Source organism: Periplaneta americana, chromosome 3 (assembly GCF_040183065.1).
Source record: "Periplaneta americana isolate PAMFEO1 chromosome 3, P.americana_PAMFEO1_priV1, whole genome shotgun sequence".
NCBI lineage: Eukaryota > Metazoa > Arthropoda > Insecta > Blattodea > Blattidae > Periplaneta > Periplaneta americana.
This window is the reverse complement of record NC_091119.1, coordinates 19,046,287-19,072,596: the sequence shown is the minus strand read 5'-3', so window position 1 is coordinate 19,072,596 and position 26,310 is coordinate 19,046,287. Positions and strand designations below refer to the sequence as shown.

General features: G+C 35.4%; 1 protein-coding gene and 1 non-coding gene across 2 annotated transcripts in view; both read right to left on the bottom strand.

The window, feature by feature from the left end:
* eya (eya transcriptional coactivator and phosphatase 2) overlaps positions 1-26,310 on the bottom strand; it is a 630,584-nt gene that overhangs the window by 211,759 nt on the left and 392,515 nt on the right. The gene's annotated exons all lie outside the window — the stretch shown is intronic.
* Positions 5,223-5,296, bottom strand: TRNAS-GCU (transfer RNA serine (anticodon GCU)). Its single transcript has one exon. It is a non-coding gene; the product is annotated as a tRNA-Ser (tRNA).

Genomic DNA, 26,310 nt, shown 5'->3' with positions numbered 1-26,310 from the left:
AAGAGAGAGAGAAGGCATCAATGAGTAGGCTTCGGGCTAGAGAGAGAACAACAGCACGTGCAAGACAGAAACGGAAACTGGACCAATCGCATCCCGACTACAATCCATTTGAACCAATGGGTATTCGTGAAACAAGAGCACAGAGCAACTCTGCTAAGTGAAATGAGATGATGGATGGCAAAGGAAATGCTCGTGCAAGGTTCATGAAGTTAAAATAATCATTTACGTGTCCCATGATCCGTGGGTATTGTAAGAACTTTATTTAAAAGGTACAGGAAAATTTGTTTTCGGTCCAAGCCATAGCGTTCTTCAATCCAACACGGACTTGGTAATAAATAGGGCTAGGATTTTGATGACCTATAAATCATAAAAATAATGCCCTAGAAACAATGCATTTATGACCTAAAAATCTTTCAAAAATGCCCTTAAAAATTCCCTACAAATTGATCTTACATTCTGAAATTGGCTTAGTAGGAAAAGGAGTTTTGTGCGAGATCGTGCGCACAAAACCAATCCGCGGAAAGTCTAAAATTCCACATTCAATATTCCCAACCTAACACACGTAACAATTTCCCTCTTCTTACCGCTTAAGTGACATATTGATTTTACTGCTTTAGGCTTTTAACATATTATTTTTAGAGACGTTCAATATAGTAATAATTATAAATTGGAAACTTACCACTGCAATTTCACCTAAATTGCACTGTTAATTATTGTTTTTAAATATTTGCAAAAATTAAGTAAACTCTACAACTCCATTAAAGTTACTACATTCGTGATGCAAGTAACATTAAGGAAACCGTGAAACAATCAACAAGATTCCATAGACTGGGGGGGAAAAAAAAAGACAGACGTATATCACGGCCTGCTGGAGTATAGTAAACACAGAAAACATTTTAAAGCAACAATGTTGAAGATAGATATTTTTGTTTTGCAAATTTGCCGTCATTGAACAGAAACTAAGATGGAGATTTCATTGCAACTAATTAGAAATTCCTCTTTCAGGTATGTAATAAACGATCTTCGCACAAAATAATGTACAATACACGAGCGGTATGTTTTCTTTCAATTCTCGGAAATTAAAAAAGCTCAACTAAGTTTCGCTTTTTCAAACTTTTCCTCGAACATGAAAACTTCAACATACCGCTCTTGTAACGCGTATTACTATTGTGCTGCTTAATATTTAGACTAGTAATTAAATTAAATTCTAGTACCAACATTTAAGTTTATTTAATTTTACATAATTTTTTCTAAGTGGTACACTTTAATTAATTATTTTACCTGATGTAGTTTCCATGTAGTCCACCACAAAGCCACTCTTATATGGAATTAGCAAGTATAGAGGAGTCTATATTGAAGGGGTGGTTGGACTGATCCATTACGTGGGGTGTACTACGTTAAAAGGGCAATATTTGTGTAGAAAAACGATTAAAATATTATACAAAATAATGGGTAGTAGCCACCGGCGTAGCTCGGTCGGTTAAGGCGCTTGTCTGCCGATCCGGAGTTGCGCTCGGGCGGAGGTTCGATTCCCGCTAAGGCTGATTATCTGGTTGGGTTTTTTCGAGGTTTTTCCCAACCGTAAGGCAAATTTCAGGTAATCTATGGCGAATCCTCGGCCTCATCTCGCCAAATATCATATTACTATCAGCAACTCCATCGACGCTAAATAACCTCGTAGTTGGTCAGCGTCGTTAAATAACCAAGTAAAAAATAAAGGGTATTAATGGACAAAATATGTAGACAAAATATCAAAGGAAATAAACATTATTTTATATTTATAATGGGGATTTGTGGCCAAAATTAAATGAAAATGCCTAAAAAATGTCCGAATTACACAAAAGATGCTCTTATGAGTTGAAACAGGCAAAAAAATGCAAAATAAATGCCGTAACAAATATGTCTCAAAACACTCAGTTTATCACATAACATATAAATACTAAAGCAGCTATGTTTCTGCCTTACTAGAAAAAAAGATGCAATTTCATCAAAATCCTAGCCCTAGTAATAAATAATCAAAATTAATCATTACGTTGGCAAATGGGGCAAATTAATGCCTAATAGAATTTGTTTTAAGGTAATCTTTGCCAACATTCTAGTTCGCTTTAGGTTCATCGTATAACTAACTAGAAAAGTGATGGAAATCACTCAACGCCCCACCCCATTAATTCCGTCTTCAAGTGTCGTGATTTGTAAAAAAATTCAAGTTCACTGCAAATAAGTATAGGCCTATACAAATAAATAAATTAACAAACGGAAATCTTTCAGTCAATCCTTTACTATGCATAATGGTCGAAAAAAATTTCCGTGGTCGTCTTTCAGGGACAGGGTTCTTTAATTTATGTAAATCTACAACACGGGACCTAACTTTCCTCCTCTATTTGTCTACTTCACCTTCACATTCAATATCATCCCGTCTTCTACCTTTAAGGGGAGTGGATAGTGATTAAGGGTTAAAAATCCGATTTTTTATTTTGTGTTAAAAAAAAAAGTAAAACACTTCGTCTTTAAAACTATATACAAGTATAAATATTGTGGGTGTTCTTTCTGCAGATAAGCAATTTAAATTATCTCTTTACGTATTCTTACATGAAATATAAACATTTTCTTATTAATACACTGAAGGTAGTTGATTTTAAATAGTATAGCTATCTATTTATTACTCTGTAATTTGCCATTTATAGCTATATTTTACATCTTTTGGTTATGATATCTACATTTATCTATTCTTCATTCTTTTTTATTTTGCATTTTTCATTTGCATCTGTATCTGTGTCTTTTACTTACCTAAGTTAGTATGTATTTGTCTGTGTTTTTTTTCCCCCCCCATTTTTCATTTGTATTTTAGATTTGTATTTACACTTGTACCTTGCATTTTTAACTGATTTTATCTCTTTTTCATGTTACAGTATCTCCAATTTTATGTTGTAAGGAAATATTTGTACTGTCTATTGTAATTGGGGCTTTGCTCTTTTATAGAAATAAATAAATAAATAGATAAATAAATAAGTAAATAAACAAATAAGTAAATAAACAAATAAGTAAATAAACAAATAAGTAAATACATAAATAAGTAAATAAATAAATAAGTAAATAAATAAGTAAATAAATAAATAAGTAAATAAATAAATAAATATATAAGTAAATACATAAATAAGTAAATAAATAAATGAGTAAATAAATAAATAAGTAAATAAATAAATAAGTAAATAAGTAAATAAATAAGTAAATAAATAAATAAATAAATAAATATGTAAATAAATATTTGGCGGAACCGTAATTCATACATTGTTTTTTTTTCAATGCTGCTTTCCATAAGTTGATATTTTCCAAACTTAAGTGCATTTTTCTCTGAAACTATCGAGTCTATTTACATGAAATTTTACAGTGTTTTCGGCACTCTGTGTTCTAACAAAGTAGAAGTAGGGTTTATGAATATCACACACATAACACGAGGGGGGGATATATATATATATATATATATATATATATATATATATATATATACAGGGTGTTTCAAAAATACGGGGCATAATTTCAGGTATGTATTTCCCACATGTAGACAATCAAAATAGTACATTACAACATGTGTCCGGAAATGCTTTATTTCCGAGTTACGGCCTTCACAACATTGAAATTCACCAGAACGTTTTTCTTTCCGCAGGTCGTTGCCGTCAAAGGAGACATTAAGAGGGCACTCTGACAGTTCATTCCGAGGCGAAGGTTACGTTCAGTGTTGTGTAGGCGTAAAACTGTGCGACATGTATTCAAATCAAGAGCTGTCAGAGATACACTTCATGTACGGTAAGGCGGACGGCAATGCTGCGCTGGCTCGTCGTTTGTACCAGGAGAGATACCCACAGCGACAATGTCAAGATCGGAAGACATTTGTAAGTCTCCATTACCGTCTGTGCCAGTATGGAAAATTTAACTCTCCTGGTTTGGGAAGGAGACGACCAAGATCTATTGCCAATTGCTTGGCCTCCACGCTCACCTGATCTGAACCCTCTCGATTTCTACTTGTGGGGCCATTTAAAATCATTGGTTTACTCGTCTCCGGTGCCTGATTTGGAATCCCTTCGGAATCGAATTGTGGCAAGTTCTGAGGACATACGCAATACTCCTGGAGTTTTGGATCATGTTCGCAGGTCAATGAGGAGACATCGATGTGAGGTCTGTATTCAAGCAGGAGGTGGACATTTTGAGCATCTTCTGTAATGACAACGACCTGCGGAAAGACAAACGTTCCGGTGAATTTCAATGTTGTGAAGGCCATAACTCGGAAATAAAGCATTTCCGGACACATGTCGTAATGAACTATTTTGATTGTCTACATGTGGGAAATACATACCTGAACTTATGCCCCGTATTTTTGAAACAGCCTGTATATATATTCATTAAAAAATTGGCAATAATTGTTAATCAATGTTCACTATTTTTTCTGTTCCACTAAGGGTGAAATATTTTCCTAAATTTTGCTTTAAAATGTACAATATACATTCCTTAAGAACTTAAAAGAAATACGGGGTATATGAGTGAAGATTGTAGCAACTAACGTGCACCTGCGATTGAGGTACATTTAGCTAAGTGGGAAATCAGATTATCAGTCAGGGCCTTTTTTTTTTGCACTTTGATACTAAACTAATTAGTTGTCCTTTATACCACTGAATTCAGAATGATTTATTGTATAACCATGTAAATTTTTATTCCACTGTGTTCAAAAAGCCTAAAAATATTGAACTAAATTTCTGTGCTGAAATTGTTCAATGGTACAGGCATCACTACACTCTCCTTAAGGACTCAACACACTAGTCCGCTCCGTTCTTATTCTTGTGAGGATTATGGATATACATCAGATAATTACAGGTAGTGTGACTCATTAATCATATAGGTAAGAGTGATGCAAAAAACAGCTTGAAACAAGACAGACAATATTAGTAAGACAAGAGATGCTAAACCAGCTCCTATGAATACGAGATAAATTTTCATTTCCCTGCCCGGAACTGAACTTGTATATTACTGGTATGAATGTTTTATATTCTAATATCGTATCATAAATGTAGCTACAAATTGGTTCCAATATCAGAGAAAGTATTCAGTTACTGAAGACTATCCGAACTACGAAATATATGAAAATCTTAAATAATAACGATTCTATACAAATCTGGCTTTCAGGTAGTAGCTCCCTGTAAAGCAGGTTTGAATAATTTCAAGGAAAATTGTTCCGGGGCCGGGTATCGATCCCGGGACCCTTCGCTTAGCGCGCGAACGCTCTACCGACTGAGCTACCCCAGGAATTATACACGACAACGTCACAATTTTTCCTTTGTATCCACACAACTCAAATGAGCTGACAAGACGCCAGAACTCAACTATGAGTGCACACAAATACTGTGTGACTTAAATTGTGGCTTTCTGTTAACGTACCTCCAGTAACGAATGTATTATACAAATCTGGCTTTCAGGTAGTAGCTCCCTGTAAAGCAGGTTGGAATAATTTCAAGGAAAAATTGTTCCGTGGCCGGGTATCGATCCCGGGACTCTTCGCTTAGCGCGCGAACGCTCTACCGACTGAGCTACCCTAGGAACTATACACGACACCGTCACAATTTTTTTTCTACTGGAGTTGTAGCAATAGAAACCGTTCCCAGAGTCATAGCGAAGGATGGAAGACTTTGAGAGTGCTATGCATAGACATTTCGCTAGCCCGCGCTACGAGCGTGCTAAACTAGCCCCGGCTATCGAGTGATTACTTGTACAGGATTCATATATCATATCATATCATATCATATCATATCATATCATATCATATCATATCATATCATATCATATCATATCATATCATATCGCTAACAATGGTTTATGAATACGAAAAACGTTAGTTCGCTGATCATCCACCGGAAGCCCACGCTAAGAATGTCTATGAATATAGCCCTAAAGGCTGGTTCACAATAAACCGGAAACGAGAATCGGAACGAAAACGGTAAAATTGTTAAAATGTACACATTTAAATGTGAGCATTCACAATTAACGAAAAGCTTGCCGGAGCCCGGGATCGGGAACGGAGAGTTGGCCAAGTTTCAACTTTGGCGTTCACGTTTCCGATCACAGCCCACTAGATTCATTCTATTGCCATCTAAAAGCTATTTCTGTCGTCGTATATTTTGTAGCAAGAAGACCATGACATAACCTATGCATTATTTTGTTCTGTGCTGTGCATCATGGAGCAAGTTTTATTTGATGAGATTCTAATATTGAGTGTTGAGGAAAATCCTCGCGTTTACGATAAGCGGCGCGCCTCGTATAAAGATGAGAAAATGAAGGAGAATACGTGGCTTTCAATAGCTGCGGTCGACCTGGTTGGCAAGTTGGTATAGCGCTGGCCTTCTATGCCCAAGGTTGCGGGTTCGATCCCGGGCCAGGTCGATGGCATTTAAGTGTGCTTAAATTCGACAGGCTCATGTCAGTAGATTTACTGGCATGTAAAAGAACTCCTGCGGGACAAAATTCCGGCACATCCGGCGACGCTGATATAACCTCTGCAGTTGCGAGCGTCGTTAAATCAAACATAACATTTTCAATAGCTGCGTCTTTGAACAGCGATCGGAAGTGAATCATGTTTTATTACTGTATTGGTTGTATTACACACTACATATTCACGCTTCAATTCAATAACTACTGTTGTGTTCATTTTTATTCTATTACAAATGTTTCTTCTCTAATTATTTTACGTTATGGTAGACTTAAAATAGGTTGTGATAATAAAGATGAATGGGCATATTTATAGTACCGTACCTAATGAAATGTTTCAGTTGAAATTTCGAAGTTGGTTAATCTGTGTTTATGTTGGCTGCCTTGTACTATGAGAGAACGCCATCAGAAATAACACAGAATGAGTAATATCGACTTTACATATCGTTATTGACATACATATCGATATGCATAGTCGTCTATGTTCTCGGTTTATTGTGAATCAAAAATTTTCATATTCACGTCCTCTGCTTCTCGTTTTCATTCTGGTTCTCGTTCCCGGTTTATTGTGAACCAGCCTTAAGTCGCTACTTTTCAAGAGTTATTTTAATTCAGCCATGAAGTAGCCTACTGAATTCTTTTACGACATTGACGTCAATTATCCATGCCCTAAACGAGATCTGAACCCAAGATTAAGCTATGTACACAGTCTCAAGACTTGTGTTTTCATTAGCTGCGTACCAGGCCAGGCTGCTCTTTTACCGAGATGCACAAAACAAAACGCTGAATTGTTCAACTCGGCGAATGATGTTATGGGCGAGTAGGAAGGGGATGAAATACTCCGCCCGAATAAACCGAACGCAATTGCTCGTCCGCGGCCATGTTATGCCTTAAAATAGTGCTGACCTGTCAGCCCGGGTGTTTGCAAATCCCCCGTCTTGTTTTGTTCTCAGCTGTTCTATGCGCCGTATTGTCTGAATATGGGTCAGTGTGTTACCTTCCTCAGCCGCAGACCGAGACCGAGAACCTTATTCTTAATCTCGAACAGAACAATGGGACATAAAAAGACAAGCAACGACATTTTCGAATCGTATTGCTCGCTTAGGTCACTCAAGTTCACGCCGGTCATTTTACGTTTTTACGATACAGCATGAGAACCTAGTAGGGCAGACATACGTAGCTCCATGTCTGGGAATTCAGGGACTGAGTTCTAGGAGTTATCACATAGATACTGTTGTAGCTGGAACAACGAAAGAAGGAAGGAAGGGCGAAAAAATTAAATAAGAAACAAATTAAAATGAAAATAGGGAAAAATAATGAAGGAAATAAACAAAGATAAAAGATAGCATTACAACCAAGAAAAAGAATAAACAGATTAGTAAAATAATAAGCTAAGAAAAAAAAAAAAAAAGAAAAAGTGAAAAGGAAATAAAATTACGTAATAAAACAGTAAAGTGTTAAGCTAAGAAAAAATGAAAAATAATATTAAGTTAAGAAACACAAATGAAAAGGAAATAAAATTACGTAACAAAATAGTAAAATATTAAGTAAAGAAAAAAAGAAAAACTGAAAAACAGTATTAAGCTAAGAAAAGATGAAAAGGAAATAAAATTACGTAACAAAATAGTAAAATATTAAGTTAAAAAAAAAAACAAAAATGAAAAGGAAATAAAATTACGTAACAAAATAGTAAAATATTAAGTTAAAAAAAAAGAAAAATGAAAAGGAAATAAAATTACGTAACAAAATAGTAAAATATTAAGGGAAAAAAAAGAAAAATGAAAAGGAAATAAAATTACGTAACAAAACAGTAAAGTATGAAGCTAAGAAAAAAAATGAAAAGGAATATTAAGTTAAGAAAAACAAATGAAAAGGAAATAAAATTACGTAACAAAACAGTAAAATATTAAGATAGGAAAAAAAAAAAGAGAAAAATGGAAAGGAAATAAAATTATGTAACAAAATAGTAAAATATTAAGGAAAAAAGAAAAAGTGAAAAATGATATTAAGGGGACACTGAACTATATTTTGGACCTTTTTCCTATTTGACCAATCTTTTTCAAATTTGGAGAAAAAGTGTAGAAATTTAATTTTTCATTTCTATGACACTTTTTCTCCAATTTTTAAGTTGAGTGTCCCCTTAACCTAAGAAAAAAATGAAAAGCAAATAAAATTACGTAACAAAATAGTAGAATATTAAGTTTAAAAAAAGAAAAATGAAAAGGGCATAAAATTACGTAACAAAACAGTAAAGTATTAAGCTAAGAAGAAAAAAATGAAAAGGAATATTAAGTTAAGAAAAACAAATGAAAAGAAAATAAAATTAAGTAACAAAACAGTAAAATATTAAGATAAGAAAAAAAGAGAAAAATGGAAAGGAAATAAAATTATGTAACAAAATAGTAAAATATTAAGGAAAAGAGAAAAAGTGAAAAACTATATTAAGCTAAGAAAAAAATGAAAAGGAAATAAAATTACATAACAAAATAGTAGAATATTAAGTTAAAAAAAGAAAAATGAAAAGGAAATAAAATTACGTAACAAAATAGTAAAATATTAAGTTAAAAAAATGAAAAGGAAATAAAATTACGTAACAAAATAGTAAAATATTAAGTTATGAAAAAAGGAAAATGAAAAGGAGATAAAATTACGTAACAAAATAGTAAAATATTAAGTTAAAAAAATGAAACGGAAATAAAATTACGTAACAAAATAATAAAATATTAAGTTAAGAAAAAAAAGAGGAAAAAATTAGAAGAAAATAAAATTACGTAACATAATAGTAAAATAGAATAAGAAACGAAGCTGTGTTGGAAAGAATGGGAGAAGAAAGAATGATGTTGAAACTAATCAGAAAGAGGAAGAGGAATTGGCTGGGTCACTGGTTGAGAAGAAACTGCCTACTGAAGGATGCACTGCAAGGAATGGTGAACGGGAGAAGAGTTCGGGACAGAAGAAGATATCAAAAAGACGACATTAAGATATATGGATCATATGCGGAGACAAAGACGAAGGGAGAAAATGGGAAAGACTGGAGAATACTGGGTTTGCAGTGAAAGACCTACCCTTGGGCAGAACGCTATGAACGAATGAATGAATGGTAAAATATTAAGCTAAGAAAAAAATGAAAAAAAAAAGAGAAGGAAGTAAAATTAAGTAACAAAATCTGAAAAAGAAAAAAGAAAGAAAGAAAAGACATGAAACAAAAAATAAAATACGAACAAGAAATAAATAAATGACATGAAATTTGAACGGAACAATGTTCTATGATAATGAAGAAACACTGATACTAGATCTGGCGAATTCCCAGCAGTTCTGCTGATGGTCAGTTACAGAGATTACCCTGTGAACGACAGTGGAGGTCATGGGATGGTCCGGAAGTTGTGTGTCTTTAGAAACACACAGCAACACCCCACTTAGGGTGCATGCGTATAAGGCACATATATGGATGAGAGTGGTGGAAAAAAGCGTCTCGGAGAGCAAGAGAATAAAGAGCGACCGAGACAAAGATACACAGATGCGGAAACTGCTACTACAGTGTGCCACAAAAGTTTAAACATATCAGCGACAAATTCCTTCTGTGTGAGTCCTTCCTCTACAATAAATTCACAGGCTAATAACTGTCCTAACAAATTGCCGGTATTTAAATATTACTTTATCGCTGGTAGACACTGTCATCGCTTCTTGTGATTGGAGCGCATGACATCTGAGAAGGCCTAATCAATAAACAATCTCTTATCTTATACATCTTGATTACACAACTTTTTACACTTCGGAATATGTATGGTAAGACTTTCCTGTGTTAAATTTCAACGTACCTCTTTTACATGTTTCGACCTATTTATGGGTCATCTTCAGAACTGGTCGTTGTTGGTCTTGGTGCCTCTTGTTCTGTTTCCTGTGAGGGTGCGTTCGTGTGGTATAGTGTAGAGTCAAAGAGTGTGTGTGTGTTTTGAAGTTGAGTTGTGTGTTGAGAATTTCGTTGGGGTGTGTTTTTGTATGTCTGTATATTTCATATTGTTCTAGTGTGTTTAGTTTCTGGCTTTTTGGTTGGCTGTGTAGTAGTATTTCCATATCTGTGTTGATGTCTCTGTGGGTGTGGTTAGCATTTGTCATGTGTTCTGCATATGTGGAGGTGTTTTGTAATTTTGTTATGGCTGTGATGTGTTCTTTGTAACGTGTTTGAAACGATCTGCCTGTCTGCCCTATGTAGAAGTTGTTGCAGGTGTTACATTTGAGTTTGTATACGCCTGTGTGGTTTTATTTGTTTGTTTGTGTTGTTTGTGTGTTGAGATGTTTTTGTAGAGTGTTATTTGTTCTGTATGCTATGTTGTAATTTAATTTCTTGAATGAGGTTGCAATTTTGTGTGTGTTTTTGTTTTCGTATGTTAGTGTGATGCATTTTTTGTGTTCTTGTGTTTGTGTTGAATTCTTATATTTTTATTATGTTTTGTCTTACGTATTATGTTGTCTATTATGTTAGGGTTGTAGCCGTTTTCTTGTGCATGTATTTGATTGTGTTTAGCTCTTCGTTGTAATCCTGTTGGTTCATGGATATGTTGAGTAGTGTACTATTGTACGGAATGCAACTTGGTTTGTGTTGTGTGGGGTTGTTGGATGTGTCGTTGTTATGGTTTTTTTTTTTTTTTGTATATTTTGAATGTGTGTTTGTTGTCTACTTTTGTTATTGTATTCAAAAGGAAGTGCTTTCGTTGACACCGCTTGAGTTATTAATAAGACTCTGAAGTTGATGAAATATAAATCACAGAAAATTGACCTAACAATGACCTTAAATTTCTGAAAATATGGTACTAGAATTAAAAAAAAAAACTAAGATTTTAATAATAATAAATAAAGTAACTATAATAAAATAGTAATAATAATAATAATTTTATTTATTTATTTATATTTAATGTGCTGTACAACAGCCAGTGGCCAATTACAGTTCAGCACAAAGAATATAACAAAATATAATACAAAAATAATTATTACACATAAATACAATTACAATTAATTACAATAATGAAGATGAATGGATAACTAAGAATACTATGAGACAATGATAATTGAGTATAATGCCTAAAAGAATACATAAATGATAAATCGTTGCCAAGAGCGAACTAAGTCTATACATTGAAGGGATGAAATTCGCAGCCATGCATGTTCGCATTTTTAATGCATCTGGAGACTGGTGAAAGAAATTTCGAATTTCTAATATAGAAAAGTTTGTGGGCTCTCATTTCTTTTGTTGGAATACGTAAGGTAATATTGGTTACGAAAGACTCACAGGATATATCACCTTAAAGAACTTTACAAAAGAACAGATAATCTAGCTCATGGCGTCTAGCATATAGATTTTGACAATTGAAATATTCACATTTTCTCTCATAACTGTACCCGGAATTAATGGGCAGAAATCTGAATGAACATAAAGATATACATTTTCTTTGTATATTTTCTAATTTAGCCGAGTCTGTAATAATAATAATAATAATAATAATAATAATAATAATAATAATAATAATAATAATAATAACAATAATAAGACAAAGTATATGATTATGTCTCGTGACCAGAACATACTACGAAATGGAAATATAAAAATTCGAAATTTATCCTTTGAAAATATGGAAAACTTGAAATATCTTAGAGCAACAGTAACAAATATATATGACACTCGGAAGGAAATTAAATCCAGAATAAATATCGGAAATGTCTGTTATTATTCGGTTGAGAAGCTTTAGTCATCCAGTCTTCTCTCAAAAAAGCTAAAAGTTAGAATTTATAAAACAGTTATATTATCGGTTGGAATTTCCCAGTCTTTGATCGGGTCAAAAACCCTGATAGAACTGATATTTAACACTTGCGGTGAATTTAGGTGAAGTCCGGAGGTCTTAATTAGTCAAATCCACTCTTCTCACCTCCCGCTGTGGCCCCCTGGGATCTTTTAGGATGCGAAAGAGAGTGGTGTGCGGAAAGCAACGGGAAGCTACCGCATTTACCTTTCCCAAACAAACTGCAAATATGGCATTATGGGAAAGAGGTAGGCAGAAAATAGGAAAGACTGAAGAATGCTGGGTTTGCACTGAAAGAATTGTCCTTGGGCAGAACGCTAGGAATGAATGAATTACCGGTTGTTCTGTATGGTTGTGAAACTTGGACTCTCATTTTGAGAGAGGAAGAGAGGGTAAGGATGTTCGAGAATGAGGTGCTTAGAAAAATATTTGGGTCTAAGAGGGATGAAGTTATAGGGGAATGGAGAAAGTTACACAACGAAAAACTACACGCATTGTATTCCTCGTCTGACGTAATTAGGAACATTAACTCCAGACGTTTGAGATGGGAAGGGCATGTAGCACGTATGGACGAATCTAGAAATCCATAAAGAGTGTTGGTTAGAAGGCAGGAGGGAAAAAAGACGTTTGGGGAGACCGAGACGTAGATGGTGGGGCATAATATTAAAATGGATTTGAGGGAGGTGCGATATGATGGTAGGAACTGGATTAATCTTGCTCAGGATAGGGATCGATGATGGACTTATGTGAGGGCGGCAATGAACCTCCGGGTTCTCCGAAAGCCGGTTGATTTACTTTCCGTATTTTTACGTCTTCACTTGTGAGATACAATAGTCTATGCCGACTGTGGATACTGCGGCTGCAGTGTTTCTTCCGTTGCGTTGAACAGGGGGAAGCACGTAACACACGTGATCAGGAATCTAGGCTGATGCAACCACAAGGAAAATCCCTGCAAGACGTAATCGAATTGCGGAAGCCATCTTCAGTAGGTTTTCGAATATAGACTACCACTACATCGCAAAAAAAAAAGTCCGTTCAAAAGCGGGAAAGGGAAAAAGTGCAACAGAAAGTGGAATATTTCCTAAAAAAAATGACCAATACGTAGGGGAGACTCGGCTAATTTCGCAATATTAAGAAGTAAATCTATCATATTTATATGAAAATGTTTATTGAAAAATATTTTAGTTGGTTATTTAACGACGCTGTATCAACTACTAGGTTATTTAGCGTCGATGAGATTGGTGATAGCGAGATGATATTTGGCGAGATGAGGCCGAGGATTCGCCATAGATTACCTTGCATTCACATTACGGTTGGGGAAAACCTCGGAAAAAACCCAACCAGGTAATCAGCCCAAGCGGAGATCGAACCTGCGCCCGAACGCAACTTCAGACCGGCAGGCAAGCGCCTTAACCGACTGAGCCACGCCGGTGGCTTAATGAAAAATATTATCAAGGTATGTGGACATGGACGAAACCTTTCATTACCAAATGAGATAAAGAGACATTAAAATGCAAATATATTTAGTTGTACATACATTACAGTTGAAAAAGAACTCGGGTAATTCCGCAACAGTGCGGATAAATCCGCAATAGGACTTGGCTAATTCCGCAGTAGTAAATAATTATGAAATACATTATGAAAGTAACATAAAAGGAACAATTTATATGTAACAATGCTCACTTTCTTCACAGCTGTGTAGCAAAACACGAAAAACAGCCAGCTTTCGATGTTTCACTGTATTGCTGACAGAGGTGTCGACCAATATCCTTGATTTTTTCTATAGCACTGCAGAGGACATGCCTCCTATTGACAGCCTATCAAAACTTACGTTCACGCTATTGTAAAGCCGCAGTAGAATCATATATGCACTACTGCGGAATTAGCCGAGTTCCCCCTAATGGAAGACCGAAAAATGCAAAATGAAAGTAGTGAAACGAGTTTATATTGCATCCTACATTGTCAGTAATGTCTCAGAAAAAAAAATTCGTCAACTTCGGAGCCCTAATTATTAAATGGACGCTCGGACTACATAGAAATCGATATAGACTACCGATACTGTCTCTATAGGCCTACTTAAACTGAGAAAGTAAAAGAAAGAAAATTTTTTACTCACATCTATACTAATAATTAAATCTGTAGCCAAAAGTTTTCTGATAATAATTTTCGATTTTCCAAAAATAATTGGTGTTGACATGTATAATTAACCATCCCGAAACCGGAAATCGCTTTTTTGACATTTTTGTTTGTATGTCTGTCTGTGTGTCTGTCTGTCTGGATGTTTGTTACCTTTTCACGCGATAATGGCTGAACCGATATATATGAAAATTGGAATATAAATGAAGTTCGTTATAACTTAGATTTTAGGCTATATGGCATTCAAAATACTTTATTTAAAAGGGGGGTCATAAGGGGGTCTGAATTAAATAAATTGAAATATCTCGCTTATTACTGATTTTCATGAAAAATATTACATAACAAAAGTTTCTTTAAAAGTAATTTCCGATAAGTTTTATTCTATACAAAATTTTGATAGGACTGATATTTCATGAGATAAATGAGTTTTAAAATTACAATAACAAAGCCATCTAAGGCGCTGTACTGAAATAAAAACAAATGACTTCATCTATAAGGGGCCTTGGACAACAACAATCGAAAGTTATTAAACATAGCCTACCGAGAATGTTTCTGTGTTTGTATGAAGTAATATCGGAAGCTAATTAATTGTTTAATTATTATTTCACCATTGGAAAGTGTAGTTTCTCTAGATGGACAAAATTCTACAATGTTATTACAGTAACTTCTGAAACATATAGTAAGTGATATAAAGTATACACATTAAAACTAAATGATATGTCAAACTTCATTAAATTATGGTTGCATGTAATAACAATTACGAAACATGTTAAAGGAATTGTCATTGCACCAAATGATCAGTGGCGTAGCGTCAATGTAAGCTAAAAAGCTTAGCTTCCCCAGTTAATAATAATTTCATAATAAACCTTCAGTTTATGCAGAAAATAATGTATTAATTTTAATAGAATTTATATTTACGCGTTAAATATTGTGATGCGGCAGCTCAGGATGATTTGTGATGCAGCAGTAAACAAGAAGCCTGCACACACCAGCTTCCAAGCAGACTGGTTTCTTCTGTGTAATCCACCCCGCAGATTTTCCATCCCTTTCTAACTGAACTACCCTAGTCTCAAGGCTCGCAAGAAGCTAGCTTTAACATTTAAAATAAGTAGTTTCCGAGTTATCCCTTTTCGTCAGTTGTGTTCAGTTGAAGTGTTAGTGTGCATTGTGGCTGATATAATAAATAATGAGCGAAATAACAGTTCCTGACACTATTTTACTTGAATTTTTTTTAGGACAATTGTATTATCAAGACTGACTTACAAACAAAAATGTTATTTAAAAAACAAATGACCGACTCCCTTGCTGTCAATGAAGGACACAACCAAAAGACAGACGCATACTTACGTAATGATACTAATATTGTGATTTCTCTAAGTATGACAGGGAGTGAGCTGATGTTATACGTATACGTGTCTATTTGTTAGAGATATGTGTAAACCGTGAAATCATATTTTACTACGTATCATTTGAGGTCATGCCTTATTGGTGTTACTTACGATGTTCCAACCAATCTTGGGTAAGTAAACAAGGATTCGGTACCAATAACTGCAGTGTGTACCATAAGGATATTATCAATTGCCCTATTATCTTCGCCACTCCAATGTCTTTGTCCATCACAAACGACGTGCCGCGTGTTTGAACACAAGCTTCTGTGGTTGCAGGCGGTGATTAAACACTTGAGCCGAGGCGCAGCGTCGGTAATTAATGTATCAAGAGCAATTCTGCGTCCCCTTCTACTCAGTTTTGAAACGGGCACAACGTCAGCATTTCCATGAGCAACGCTAGAAATCAAAATGAGGATTTTATCTTTCACAAGGTGAGCTTCAATTCCACTTCATAAATAGAGAAAAACAAATATCAAAATCACAATTATTATCGCCTTCACTACCAACACCACCATCACCGTTGTCGACATCCTTTTCAACAATAACTAACCATCATAATCCACCATAACCATCACCACCCATGGGGCACATTTATAGTCTGGGTCAGCTTACTTAATATCCTAAGGGTGAAACCTAACAATTTTTCCCCTATTACTGCATATGGTAGTGGATTATAGTGATTTTCTAGCTCTTAGGTTGAATTTTCTTTTACCAACTTCGTTTCGAATTTCGGGTACTGACAAATACTACAACTGGCAGTTATTTTCTAACTGTTATGTTGGCATCAATAACTTCCGTTTGCAGTAAAGTAAACTCACGAAAATACAAGTACCTAGATTTGTGAATTAATAGAGTAATACCGGTATTAATATTAATATCAATACACAATTCAATTCTGTTTCGTTGTGATTCCAATTAAACTCTATATTCAGGTAAGTATAATTAAATAAGAAATAGCTTAGAGACCTACTTCGTATGAAACATGCATGTAATGGAATTCTTTCGTGTTTAGATTTTTATTAAAATGTCCAAGAGAGGAAATAGCATGGTAGCGACTTCTCCAAATAAGAAAGTGCTTGAAAGTATTTTAAGTAAGCTATACATTTTAAAGTGGTGTTCTGTTTTCGGAATTCGTACTAATCATTTCACGTGATCAAACTACATTTTTAGGTTAGGTCTCATGAATAGTAAACAGTTTAGTTAAAGCAATGAATTTCATGTTGGCAGACAAACTAAATTTTAATATTAGATCATACTAATCCTAATCACCAACATAATATGCGAGAATTCCAGAAGGAAAATATACTATTTCATAAATTATTTAACCATGTAGAAAACACATCGCAACATAAAGATGAGATGTGGTAAATAATTAAGACATATAGTTATTGTTAATTACAGTATTATTATTATTATTATTATTTACATACTTAACTTACAATGGCTTTTATGGAACCCGCAAGTTCATTGCCGCCCTCACATAAGCCCGCTTTCGGTCCCTATTCTGTGCACGATTAATCCAGTCTCTATCATCACATCCCACCTCCCTCAAATCAGTTTCAATATTATCCCCCCATCTACATTTTATTATTATTATCTTTATTATTATTATTATTATTATTATTATTATTATTATTATTTCAGAAAAACTTACAGCATTGTAATTTTACCCTCTTTGGTGATAACTGGTATTAAGGCTGGTTCACAATAAACCGGGAACAGAAACGGCAACGAGAACGAGAACGGAAATATTGTTAAAATAAATGTATTTAAATGTGAGGATTCACAATTAACTATTGTGAACGCTCATAGTTAGCAACTATCTATCGATGCATATTTACTAAGTATTGAGCTTCGTCCAGTGATGTCAAAGCAAGCGCATTTTTCTGACCTTGACGTCGTGCGCGGACAGCAAGCGCTAATTATGGAAAGAGGAAGGGTTGTGTATATGAATAAGCAACCTGTTGGATTAAGAAAAACTTCAAAGGGAACGTGAAATTTTATGTCGTTATTTTTATATGGCTTCTTTCTGTTTAATATTTTCTATATTGTCTGTAAAACAAAAGTACTGAAACTGATTTCTTAATTTTGCACTTGTGTTTTAAATCTTAATAAGATAATAGAGAGTTAAGAAGGAATATTCACTTAAATTCCATAGTAGTATAATATTATACTGTATTAAGTGGATGAAACACATCATTCATAAAGAAAGTGATATTCCAAAGAAAGAGAATGAGTATGACATGATAAGTTGGAATTTATATTTATGGTATCTTTAGCCTTACAAAAGTAATCAATAAACTAATCAAAACAATATTACAGTACAAAGCAAAGTTACCTAGGTACTACATCTGTTTTAAGTGTAACTAATATTACATAACAAAACTCTTATCGCATTATGCTTTCAAGGTGATATTTATGAGCAACTTCCTATCATCAGAATATTAAATTATTTTCTCGAAATCTGCTGAAGCTATAGAGCTGACATTTTTACAACACATGGGCACGTATCTTTTGCTTATGATGTAACAGTAGTTGCTTTGTTAATTCATTTCCTTACAAACAATTTCCATGCGAATATTTTCAAAATTTTCAATACACTATCTTTAGTCGATACGTATTTATGGTATATTAGATTTACGAAAACATTCTGTAAGGCTACTAAATAAATAGTCGTATACCTGAAAATTTCACTTTTCTATACAAAAAGTTGAGAAAATATTTCTTTTGAATAAAAAAATCAAACTTGTGAAAAATGAGCATTAAAATTAAAACTTATATTCTTATAATGCACTTATACTTCTCAGGCAAATCTGAAAATTAACATGGATACAGTTTTAATAATTTCTCTTCCCTTTATCTATTGAATCAGTGCTGGCCATCCCTGACCAAGCGGCATAAACCACCTCTTTCGTCTGTCTCTTTCCTTTCCGCTGTAAAGCGCTCAGGCTCTCCTGAGATCTAAAGCGCGCGCTTGCTCCTGTGGGAGTCAACTGACATGCCTGTACTAGACTATGGTAAGGCTATATGGTGCAAAAGAAAGAGGGACGCTGCACGCAAATAAAACGAAGAGCGAAGAACAAAAGAAAAAGGAACAGAACGCTCACTTACACGAACATCTTGTTGAAGCAAACTATTAAAATAAAAGGAGGAAAGCAGTTGAATGCTGTCCATTCACAAAGAAAGCATATAATCCGGGACAATAAAATTCTCTAAAAGACGTGCTTTCTTCCAGAACAGGAGGCTGAACATACTACTATGGCACATTAATAGCATCTCACGACTTAAAACACATCGCATACTTCACATGAGAGAGAGGCTAATATTCGCTTCTTCGTTTCTGCCTCAAACAAATGAATGAAAGTAACTTTTAATATAATAAGTTTTCAAGATATTTTGAGGAAAGTTTAATTTAAAAGTAAGTATTTTAACGTTGAATGACATTATTTACAAGACAGCGCTAGATGGAAAACGTAAGTCACGATGACGCGTAAATTCGTTAAATGAAAATAACTCAGTACCTGTAAAAGATAGACAATACAAACCTATACGGAGTGAACCCTAAGTATTGACATCAATTTCAGGTTCTTTGAAATTATTCAAACCAAAACGTTTAATGCAATTTTGCTCATTTGTGCTTCTTTTTCGAGATGAAAATTGTTTTGTATGAAACATTTCATAGCGTGTTTTGGGAAAGCCATTGATTTAATTCTCAATATGCTCAGTCAATTTAAGAGAGCAGTGTATTATAATAATAAATAATTGAAATAATTTTAGTTTTGTCATTTATACAGGGTGTTTCCGGGCTAGTGTTACAAACTTTCAGGGAGGATAGGGAAGGGCATATATATAAATTTGAGATAAGGAACCTGGTCCAGAAATGACCGAGTCGAAAGTTACAAGCAATAATAGTTGTGTGGAAATGAAATAATTTTATTCCTCTTTACACCTTATGTATGTGTATTTATCTGTACACCTTACACATACTGTATTCATCTGACGTTGTTTACGTTGTCTACTTACAGTATTCCATTCACTGCGCTGTCTGAGGGATGGGGACAGGAAACTACACTAAAGCAATGCAGATGACGTCATGTGTAACGGACATGGTCGGTCCTGATAAGCACGTCTGTAGACAGCAGTATATGTGTACAAGTTGCAGTGTCCAGTCGATCAGTCCTAGTGAAATGGAGGAGTACACGAGAACGGAATATGCAGACATGATTTTCGAATACGGATGAGCCAATGGGAACAGTAGACAAGCTCACAGATTGTATCGTGCAAGTACCCACGTAGGAGACATTCGGCCCATACCATCTTTCGACGACTGTTCCAAAGATTAAGGGAAGGAGGGCACGTGGTGCCAAATTACAATTCGTTTCCACACAACTATTTTTGCTTATAACTTTCGACTCAGTCATTTCCGGACCAGGGTTCCTTATCTCAAATTGATACATGTGCCCTTCCCTATCATCCCTGAAAGTTTGTAACACTAGCCCGGAAACACCCTGTATATGAAGAAATTTGATCCGAACAAATGTGACTTTCGTTCTGAAAAGAAATTTTACAATGTTACATTTGTTCGGATCAATTTTCTGTACATTTAGAGGACAAAAATAAAACCAACTGCGCACTGCGAAAAGACGACACTCCTGTCATGCTTTACTCGCCTCCCTCCCCCCTTTATGTGGTAGCTAATAGGTTATGTCCATTTTTTTACTTTCCCCTTCAAAATTTTCTAGAGTTCCTTCAGTGAAACAGTAAAACTCGGAGTGAGAAAAGTGGTCAACAGGCTTGGAGCTCACATATAGTCTACAGTATTTTCAGCCCCATTGCAAAAACGCGTTTATGCATACCTTTCAATATTTCTCCTCCCATTCATTCATTCATTCATTCATTCATTCATTCATTCATTCATTCATTCATAAGGAGCTTCTTCTGAGGATCTCTGGAGAAAGAACTAAGAAAGAGACTAATGAAGTGCTTTGTGTGGAGTGTAGCATTGTATGGGGGCAGAAACATGGCCTTTACGACGAAATGAAGAGAAACGACTGAAGCATTTGAAATGTGGATATGGAGAAGAATGGAGCGGGTGAAATGAACAGAGAGAATAAGAAACGAAGCTGTGTTGGAAAGTGTCTGGTGAAGAAAGAATGATGCTGAAACTGATCAAAAAGAGATATCAGATCATAGACTACATTAAGATATGTGGATCATATGAGGAGACAAAGAGGAAAGCAGAAAATAGAAAAGACTGGAGAATGCTGGGTCTGCAGTTGAAAGATCTGCCCTTGGGCATAACACTATGAATGAATGAATGAATGAATGAATGAATGAATGAATGAATCATTCAATCCATACACTACTCGTGGTATGAGCGATAGCGATCGTAATGAAAATGGGTGGTAGGGGACAGTGTTGTACCTTTAAACACTTTTCATACTTTATTTTTTTTAACTTTGGGAGATGAAAATTTTTAAATGAAAAAATGCTTGAAATAATTATTGAAGATTCCTTTACAACTTCCTGTATGTATTTTCCTGTTTTACAGATCTATTAAGGATGGAAAAAATAAAATGAAGGGATATGTAATGTGTTCAAAGGTACAACAGGATCATGTACCTTGGAACATACCCTCTTGTAAGTTGGAACACATGGAATATAGCAGGGAATATAGCTGTAAATACTGACAATCATATTTAAAATGTATTTGTAATCATAAACCAGAGCAGGCTTCTCTGATTTAGATTTTATTTCCTGGAGAAGCAATAAGTGATTCAACAACTTTCTTCAAGGCATCCGAATCAATTGGGGACCTCTTTAATTTCAGACTTACTTCGTGACATGACCTTAAAATAAAAGAAAAACAAAAACCGATAGTATCGTGTAATTTGGAACATGTTCCATGGTACAAGATGTTTTGTGTTCAAAGGTACAAGAGGGTGCACGTTTAAACAAATACGGCTCCGAAAAATAAGAGAGTCAAATAAATCATGGAAATTAAAATATGTTATTACTCATCAGATGATAGGGAACACACCGTACTTGAAAGATATTAACAAATACAATCTGGTTTTATGTTAGGAAACATACATCAATGAACGAAATGTTTACTTTTGGTACTAAAAAAATTCTTTTGTCCACGGAACTCACACTTTGCAATAAATCAAACTGAAACTACGACCAGAGCTACTTAGCGGCTTTCTCTACAATCTACTTCATTTTGAGTCCTCTAGGTAGCAGCAAAAATTAAGAAACAAAAAATGTTCAAAGGTACACTATGCTAAAGGTACAACAGGTACCTATTGTACGCGTACATGCGTTACACTATTAACTACAGTCTAGCTACGACACATCAGTAAGTTATGTGATCAACATTTATAGCTTGTCATATACGAAGTTCCGTTTTTCCTTTAATTGAGGACCGTTTTTGCAAAACTTGCTAACTGAAAAAACTAAATTTTACAGGAGAGACAAAAAACTGAATGAAGACAAATAGGTTATAGGTGCAACCATCACACTTTGACACACTACAATGAAGAGAAATAATTCAATTTTACTAAGATAACTTTAACATCGTGTAGAGGCCTGCTTTATGTTAACGAATACACCAAAATCTCAATTTCGCAAATCTTGAAATTAGCAAGTTTTGCAAAAACGGTCCTCAATTGTAAGTGGCAGCAGTATCTGGATTCGACTAACAAAATAAAAATATCACTTTGCAACATCGCTTAGAAGGTTCTGAAAGTTTTTATAAGACCGTTTATGTCTTGCAAAAAGCAAGGGAAACGGAATAAAGTACCTTATGGTAACACGATGGGAAAAAAGGGCTCAATTCTTTGGCGCTGAATTAACTCGCCCCTATAAGCCTGCCTAATCTCGTCTAATATTAATTAGCCTAAATCTTCGCATGGCGTTAAAGAACTGCAGATGTACGGATATACATTTGTAAACCCCTGAAGCAAACAGATGTCTATATTCCGCGTATCAGTAGTAAACATTACGTAACCAGGGCAACACTTGCTGGAGGCTACCCCACCACACGTCAGAGATCAGTGCTTATTGCCTGAATCCTAATGATGCTGATGCTAATAAACCTCTAAATAGGCTGTCGCGTGCAACAGTGTCACATGTCGCTGTACAAGTTTGGAATGCAGAACAGCAGGTGCCGGAGACACTAATGAGAGAGGGTGTGATCGGGATCTAATTAAGTAGCAACCGGCGTGTACCACAGCTTCCAATCCTAGAAAATGAGAATTCCAACGGGCAGTTTACTAATTGGGCGCATAACAACGGATCCCTGTAGAAAACAGCATGTTTCTTGTCAGATTTAAGACTTGCATCGACGTTCAGATGTGATGTGGTTTCGGGTATTTCTGTAGTGTTCCAAAAGAAACTATTCGCAGAGTTGTTCCTTTCTCTTCTCTCCACCACTAATTACATTCTGTTGCCTTGCATTAAGATTATTCTTGTATTAAGATTATTATTTCACTCACATTAACTTTTGTATTAAGATTTATGTTTATTTTGTTTTGTTCACAAACGATTAGGGGAAACGCGGAAATTCTAGTTGAAGCAAGTAAAGCGATTGGGTTGGAAGTAAATTCCGAAAAGACTAAGTATATGATTATGTCTCGTGATCAGAATATAGTATGAAATGGAACTATAAAAATTGGAGATTTATCCTTCGAAGAGGTGGAAAAATTCAAATATCTTGGAGCAACAGTAACAAACATGAATGACACTCGGGAGGAAATTAAACGCAGAATAAATATGGGAAATGCCTGTTATTATTCGGTTGAGAAGCTTTTGTCATCTAGTCTCCTGTCAAAAAATCTCAAAGTTAGAATTTATAAAACAGTTATATTACCGGTTGTTCTGTATGGTTGTGAAACTTGGACTCTCACTTTGAGAGAGGAACAGAGATTAAGGGTGTTTGAGAATAAGTTCTTAGGAAAATATTTGGGGCAAAGAAGGATGAAGTTACAGGAGAATGGAGAAAGTTACACAACACAGAGCTGCACGCATTGTATACTTCACCTGACATAATTAGGACCATAAAATCCAGGCGTTTGAGATGGGCAGGACATGTAGCACCTATGGGAGAATCCAGAAATGCATATAGAGTGTTAGTTGGGAGGCCGGAGGGCAAAAGACCTTTGGGGAGGCCGAGACGTAGATGGGAAGATAATATTAAAATGGATTTGAGGGAGGTAGGATATGATGGTAGAGACTGGATTAATCTTGCTCAGGATAGGGACCAATGGCGGGCTTATGTGGGGGCGGCAATGAACCTCCGGGTTCCTTAAAAGCCAGTAAGTAAGTAAGTAAATAATATTGGATTGGTGCATAAGTTGGCAGCGTTTTTCTGTACTTTCATTCATTTAATAGTAAAGATAATATCCAGGAATATAATCAACAGTAAGGTAATGAACAAAAGAAGCTTAGGCCCATGGATATGGACATTGGGAAGAACGTTTGACTTGAAAATTCCTAGAACGAAAATGTAGTATTGGTAATGGTAGGAATGTTAGTAGTAGAGATGTGGGAGGTGGGGTTGGTGAAGGTCTTGTTACTGACGGTAATGGTAATTTTACTAATGGTGATTAATTTTAATTTCTTTTCAATGTTGTTTCAACTTCCTTTTCTATATATTTTTATATTTCTCGTATATCTTGTACTACGTAATACAGCAGCGATTTTTTACTGCGTCAAATTTTATTTTTAACTCTATAAAGTAAATTCTATATAAAAAAGGGCTTCATTTTACATTTAAATTGATATATACGGCAATTCTCTAAGACAAATGTCGGGATGAGCCCTAAAAGAAATGGGCCACGGACCTGCACTCATATTCCCATGAATCTCCCTAATTAACTCTAAATTAATTAACAATTACATCTCTCCCCCCTCTTCGCAATTGAGCCATCATATAGCCAAATGGCTGGTCTCGAAATTGAGACAAATCAACAAGGCTCATGACCTCCTACATAATAGCCAAATTGGCTAGTCTCTTATATGAGACAACTCATCCTGCCTAAGGTATTCCGTGGTTTTCCTCAGGCGTAAGACAAATGTCGGGATGAGCCCTATAAGAAATGGGCCACGGACCTATATCCCCTTCCCCATATATATTCCACCTTTATTATAAATGATGTATGCCCTAGTTCAGATAATATTAATAGTCTATTAAATATACGAGGTCACTCAATAAGTCGCAAATTGAAAGGACAGGGACCTCTCAAATTGCAGATTAGATTTCACGGCGCTTCTTCCGACGGCCTTAACCTGCTTTGTCATCGAACAACAGATGACGGCGTCTTGCCATCCTAACGGCAAACACCAGCCAACTCCTCCTCGCCCCGTTCCGTGATCAATTGATCAATCTCAGCCCCCCTCGCGTATGTGGTACCTAAGAGGTTACGTCCAATTTCGGCTTCCCCTTAAAAATTTTCTAGAGCTCCTTCAGGGGAGCAGCGTAACCCGGAGTGAGACTAGTGGCCAACAGGCTTGGAGCTCACATATTTAGTTTTGTACAGCCCCCAACCCCTTGCAAGGACGCGTTTTGCGTACCTTTTAAATTTTCCTCCCAATTCTCCTTCGATTTTTCGATTTTTTTCGATGAATATAACCGGAGATAAGCTTAATTTTAAGTGAAGAGATGAACAAAATTTTGTTAAATTTGATAATTAATAATAACTGAAATATAATTTTCTCTGACGAACGAAACTATGCATGCCTTATATTTTATCCATTAGAATACACTGACAGAGTATGAGATGCATCGGAGGCCCTAAGGTCTATTATTACCTGATTTTGTTCGATTTTTTAAGGAAATATGCACTGATAATTTATTGGCATAGGCATATATATATTTTTATTGTTTTGATTGTTTCATAAATTTGCAATGTTGAAAGTCTCGAAGTAGCCATATTTTGTAAATACAGTGGCTGTTTCTGACGTGTAGTAAATAATACATCCCTAAAGGTACGAAAAAAGGTGCTTCATAAAAATTCCTCAGTGCTTTAGGGCATTACAAGAAGCCTGTGGGAGAGAAGTCCTACCATACTGAACTATTGCAAGTTGGGTGGAAGTGAGGCATTCGCTTTCAATCAAGATATTATTTTAATGTACCGAAGTACATATGATATTTCCATGCAGATATTCTGCGTCATCATACGATGAAAGAGTAATGGAACGGAGAAAAATTCTCTCCGGCGCCGGGATTTGAACCCGGGTTTTCAGCTCTACGTGCTGATGCTTTATCCACTAAGCCACACCGGATACAACCCCGGCGCCGGACAGAATTGTCTCAGATTAAGCTCCAACTCTTAGGTTCCCTCTAGTGGCCGCCCTCTGCACTACGTCATAGATGTCTATGAACGTACGACCGAAGTCCACACATGTGCTGAGGTGCACTCGTTATGAGTGACTAGTTGGCCGGGATCCGACGGAATATATGATATGCGTAAATCACTTCGTGATTTAAGACGGCGCTTATTCCGTCGGATCCCGGCCAA